Below are 6,602 nucleotides of genomic sequence, written 5' to 3'. Positions count from 1 at the left end.
AGAGAGAGAGAGAGAGAGAGAGAGAGAGAGAGAGAGAGAGAGAGAGAGAGAGAAAACGAGAAAAAGGGAGAGAGAGAGAGAGAGAGAGAGAGAGAGAGAGATTAGATACACGGACAAAAAGGGAGATATGATATAATGTGAAGTTGGAGACAGACAGACAGATCAGACAACCTTCTGTCTGTTCGTGGTCAAGATAAATGCCGCACAAGGACACCCGTCCACCTAAATGAGTTAGCAGAATACATCTCCTAATGCCCATTGTTCGAGAACTATCTGTTGAGGGTACTCAAGATTATATTGGATGTATTTAGAGCGATCTCTTTTCAAAAGAAAACTAAATTTAAAAAACCCAAAGAAAACCACATTAATAAAACACCTTAAAAAAACAACAACCACAAAAGACGGTAATTCTATCGCACACAGACAAATCACTCATAATACTTCTCAACCCCCAAATTTAAAAAAAAGACAGAAAGAATATATATTTCCTTCTCTCTCTCTCTCTCTCTCTCTCTCTCTCTCACACACTCTCCCCCCTCTCTCTCTCTCTCTCTCTCTCTCTCTCTCTCTCTCTCTCTCTCTCTCTCACACACACACACACACACACACTATTCGTCTTTCTCTCTTTCTTTCTCGTTCTCTCTCTCTTACTGTTCGCCCCTCTCACTATCTCTCTCTCTCTGTCTCTCTCTCTCTCCTTCTCTCTCTCTCTCTCCTTCTCTCTCTCCGTGTCTCTGTCTCTGTCTCTCTCTGTTTCTCTCTAATTTCCATCTCCTTTATTTACAACTGGAGACGCAAACTTAATGTTTTCATCGACAACTTTCCCAATCTTTGTTACCGACATCATTTATTCATTCTCTCTATCCTCCCCCTGAATAATCGAGTGTATCTTTGAAAGAATTCTCAATAAAATCCCACTCCCTTTTCTTTAATACGCCGAAACCGCCTCTGTGAATGGAATCATCCTTTTCAAAATGCTAGCATTAATTTAATGCCTATTCCTTTTTAAACAGAAGTTTCGTGTTTCCTGCGAACATTATTTCAATCTTTATGTTACTTTTTTTAAATTGAAGCTTTGAGTTTCCTGCGATTCGAATATACTCTATAAAAAAAATGTTGAACGATAATTGTTATTCTAACGTCAATCACTGAATCAGCATTTCTGAGACGATTTTTCCACTGCTCGGAATTTTCAACACTCCGCATCCCCCACCACCCCCGCCCCCCCCCCCTCTCAAAAAGTAAAAAAAAAATTGATAGATAAAATAAAATAATGTTAAAGCCCCAAACAAAACCTTGTTTTTTTTGGTTTTTGTGAGATTTTTACGGCCTTCACAGCTGTATTAGGTCAAATTTAAATACGCATGTGGAACCTACGTTGATTGTGTTCGCGATTTTTTACAGCGTGACTTGTTTTTACTTTTCCAAGTTTGAATGGTTCGAGAGTTCGATGCTTACTGTAAAGATGAAGAAGTAAAAGTCATAAATTCACATTTCCACAATAACAGTATTTAGAGCGACTTTATCAAATCGAAAATTCTGTCCGCATTAACCATAGAGAACACATTAATTCTTCAAATTATTGCATTAATAAATATTTTTTCTTCGGGTCCTCTGGCTATTTAGGTCAGCATTGCATCCGACACAAAAAGGTTTTTCAGTTCCCAGAAGGAGGGAATTGTGTGGCAGGGGGGGTTTGTCCAATACGTAATTTCGATAAAATAACATAGTCACTCCTAGGAAAAACCCAACGTTTTCATGAGTTTGCTCGCCAAGTGATTGCACCCATCTCCGGAAGCCCAGACACTTTTATAACATTGGGTGCTGGTGACAAGTCGATTGTGTATGTTTCAATTGCAGAAGAATGCTTATTACGAATATACGAAAGCGACAGGCAAATTTCTTCGGACACACAATGCGGAAAGAAGCATTGGAGAATATTGTAACAACAAACAAATTTGATGGATAGAGAGGCAGAGGCAGACAGAGGGAAACGATACTGGACAAGATAACAACATGGCTAGGAGCAGCAAGAACAACAGACACCATTGTTGCAAGGCAAGACAGAGTGAAGTGGAAGTCCATGATCGCCCACGACAGTCGGCAAGGCACCGATGATGATGATGAGCTACCCATGAGTTATAGTCTTTCAGAGGGTGGAAAAAATCATATCGTCAAGATTGCCCCTGGGACAGACTCTAGTCGATTCAGCTGTCAACAGATTGAGTGGCATGGGCCTTGTCACCCTCCGGTCTAAAAAGGAAAGCATGGGCGAGAGAGGTGTGAGGTTTAACGTCCCTATCAACACAAGTAGGTTACTTCCAAGTTTAACATCCATCTCCGAAAGGACTTAGCCAAATGGGAAATTCGTTGAAAGTGCCTTTCCCAAGGACACAACGTCGGACCGAACTGAGGCTCGAACCCCTGAACTCACAATATCACGATTACGAGTCCGGTTGCCTAACCACTAGGCAACCGAAACCACTGAGGTGTGTTGGCGAGGGACAGTCCCCAGACTAATCTCACATCAACCACTAGGTACCCTGTTTCCCTCCGTTCGGGTCTCACCGCACGGTCTACAAAGTGCTCATTATTTGGAACTTGATTAGGTCAATGTTAGAAGAAAATGTTTAAAGGAGTGAGAAGGAAGGAGAAGTTGAAAATACATCAATGAAGGTATTGCACATGGATCCAATGGGGCTGACGTTCGTGTGCCACATATCATTACTGGAGGGTTTCATTACCTGTAGACGGCACGGTAGGCCTAATGATATAATCACTCGAACCATAGAGGGGAAGGGTTCCAAAAATCAACCAAATAAAAAAGCATTTAAAAAATTTATAAATTTTATACATGGCAAGTTTTATTTTTAGAGAGAACATTTGTTGATACACGGACAAAGGCAATTTTTGGGAAAATGTAAACAGCTATTTTCCTCTATGTCCATTCAATAATATCGCAACTAAAGCACAATCTTTCAAGCAAGCTTTCCTTTCCTCAAAGTGATTGCACTGCCCTCCTTCTAGTGTGTGGACGGGGTTGGTTCATTTGATAACACCCACCTTTCTGTCAAGGGTCATTTCGACATATGGTCAGGGATGTAATGACCAGGGACAGATACGGAAACACAATAGCATTACGAGGAGGCAGCGGGGCGGGGAGAGGCAATCTCGTGATGGTGGGACTTGTCAAGGAAACGTAATTAGCCTAATACTGAGTGACGTCATTCAGTCTCGCTATCCCTCCCAAGTCTGGATGATATATCATGTCTGTCTTCTGGGTAGGGATTAAGTGCTATTTCTCTTTCAAAATAACCGCATTTCTTATCGGCCGCCTTTCTAAGTTAATCAAATACAGAAATAATTCTAGAGAAAAATATCGTCGACTGTGGCGTAGGGTACTGTAGCACGTAAAAGATCTTGGCTCCATTTCCGAGTATTAATAAATAATTTTATAGAGTATCTCTGTCTTTCTGCTTGGACTTTGTATTCCTCTCAGCCTGGGGGATCCCTGGTCGAAGCCCGCTTCCAAAATGATCAAAACTGCAGACAGTGTGAAAAACGCAGAGACTTAAACACGAAACAACATCTACTCTGAGCTGCGTGGGTGGTGTGTTCTCAATAAATGTGCTCTAGTCAAGCAACAGGACCTAAGCATAGCCACAGAACTGGAGTACTTGGATCGTTTTTTGGGGGGTTTTTTAGGTAAGTGTCTTACGGCGCTCGCAACTACATAATGTAATATGAGCGCATGGGACATATTATTATTTAACATTTTCAGTCGGTAGTAAATTTTGAATTTTGCTCGGGTGGTGACCAAAGCCTACTCTTATCGATTTTGGACCGGCAAGGAATCTTTAATGTGCTCAACTTGCACATGGGAACTCGAAGAATTTTCGCCCTTGTCCGAGAAGGCGAGGTGTAAATCTATCCCACCAAAAGATCAGGTTGTGGCAGAAAGAAAACAGTAGGAAGGAGCCAAGGAGCAGCAGTAGAATGGTTGCAGAAAGAGTCAGGATGGGAGTAGAAAGTGCAGACGAAAGCAATCAACAGAACACTCTGTTAGAGAGCAGGAAAGAATTTGAAAAGAGAACATTTTAGAAAAGAAACGTTTCCGTCCCCTCTGGATTCGAACCCACAACCTATTGAATGAGAGGCGAACACCTTAACCTTTAGACCACGAGATTCCCTTGTACTTGGATCTAACATCCTAGGTTGCTCACTGTCATGTCCACGGCACTTTGCTTAGTGTAAAACGTTCATGATAATCGTGTGTACCATATAGACACTTAAACGACGGACAAAACCCTAATCTCCCTATAGTCGAGTGCGAATTCCACCTTTTTCCTCTTGCTTTACATATTTTGACTCGAAATTTTGTCAAATGGTTCGTTCCATAGAGAACCAGAACTACGTTAACTCATTCAGGACGCAGGTTTTGGACCAGCTTTGCACCTAGAGACGCGCGCTTTTGGGTGAACTTTGATAGTCTGCCATCTTTGTCCCTTTTGATATTTTAAAATTCTGTTTTCATTATCTAAATGGTCATTCAACTTTTGGACTTTGCCAGGATATATTCCAAATTGCCAGGATCCCTACAAAAATGGTGTATGAGACCAAAAGTGCACGGTCTAAATGTTTAAAGACACGGCATAAGAACTATATTCGCTTCTTTACTCTGTTAACCCTATCCGTAAGTCGTATTTTACTATCGTATCCGTACGACGTGGAAAACACTTTTCAAAAAGGACATTTACTCGTTAATCCGAAAGTACACTTTGCATAGCAGTCTGTCAAAATGATTTTTGAGAAATACTGAACGTTTCAAAGAGATCTTCGTACTAGAAGTATTCTAAAACGTGAAGAATACAACCCCTGGGGTACAAAATGATCCCAGGGCGTACGGATAGGGTTTACTGAAGAAATTATAGGCAATAAGAAGAAGGGCTACTTCGACCTCTCCGCCAGGACCATCTTTACTCTCTGTGGGAGGTGTTTTGCTCAAACAAAAAGACCTCAACCCTCGATAGAATCCGCGTCTCTTATAGATGGGAATACATTATTCAACACTTTTTTACGCCCAAAGGCCAACAGCCAAATTGTGAACCACAGACGCTTTCAAAATATATCTCTTGTTTGTCGAGTTGGTAGACAGGACACCGCACTCTTGGAAATAAAGAAACCGAAACCACCGAAATAAAAGATATTGGCTAGAGAGAGAGAGAGAGAGAGAGAGAGAGAGAGAGAGAGAGAGAGAGAGAGAAAGAGAGAGAGAGAGAGAGAGAGAGGGGAGGGAGAAGGAGACAGAGTGAACAGAAAGAGACACAGAGAGAGAGAGAGAGAGAGAGAGAGAGAGAGAGAGAGAGAGAGAGAGAGAGAGAGAGAGAGAGAGAGAGGCAGAGACAGAGAGAGAGATGGACAGAGAGAGAAAAAGAGAGAGAGAGAGGGGGAAGATAGAGAGATAGAGAGACTGAGACCAAGAGAGTAAATGGGTGGGTGTGGGGGAGGGGGGTGGGGGGCTGGAAGAAAAGTACAAAAAGTGGAACCGAAAGTCAGATGGAGATAGACGTTCACATATTGCGACACCAGGAAAACCCCACCTCCTTCAATTGCAAATATCTCGACTTCTGTTCTAGATAAGCTATTTTTTTTTAAAAACAGAAGCAAGACAGCATAATATCTTAAAAACTGTCGCATAGCGTCATGACGTAATAGAATAGAAAGTAGTGAGTTTGTTTGTTGTTGGTTTGTTTGTTTGTCTGTTTGTTTGAGGAAAGAGAATGACTGTCAATCTAGTGTTGGGAAAAACGGAAGACAGAAACAACAAGGGGGTACAAGAAGCAGGACTTATCACTGGCACATTAATTTGGCGTTTCACCACACACACACACACACACACACACACACACACACACACACACACACACACACACACACACACACACACAAACACACAAACACACACACATAACCCCCCCCCACACACACACACTAAAACCCACACAGACAGACACACGAGAGGGAAAGAAACAGAGTAGAACCTACAACTGATACCACCTCCAACAAGAAAAACGCATGTTGCATAACATGGATTATGTTTCAAAATTTATGTCCAACTGTGATTTTGGAACAGCGGTCGCTGACACCAGCGCATAGCATAAACGAAAGAAGAGACAGGGAAGACATTGCGTACCCATATCATTTAACAAAAAGACGTCTAAAAGATAACATTTTAAAAATCGCCCTCTTTCCTCCATCCCATTATCTGAAAAATCTCCCGAAGCAAACAAACAGAAACATATATTTTTTCCCCCACAATTTCAGGTGTTTGGTGACGTCCTTGGCATTCTCTCAACCCACATGTCCGTGCTCCACGGCAGCTTTCTTGTGTAACAATAACGGTTATCATCGTTATTTGTTAAGAACTCTTTTTAAAGCCCCTGTCTACACAATTTAGATCATCTCAGAAGGTCAGAATGATGAGGTGGTAAGATTGATGGTCTTTGTTGTCCAGACTCTGGCTCATTTGTTTGATGTTTCATCACGAGCACAAACACACACACGCACACACACGCACACACACACACACACACACACACACA

Source organism: Aplysia californica, unplaced genomic scaffold (genome assembly GCF_000002075.1).
Source record: "Aplysia californica isolate F4 #8 unplaced genomic scaffold, AplCal3.0 scaffold00169, whole genome shotgun sequence".
In the NCBI taxonomy this organism is placed as follows: Eukaryota; Metazoa; Mollusca; class Gastropoda; order Aplysiida; family Aplysiidae; genus Aplysia; species Aplysia californica.
This window is presented reverse-complemented; position numbering follows the sequence as displayed.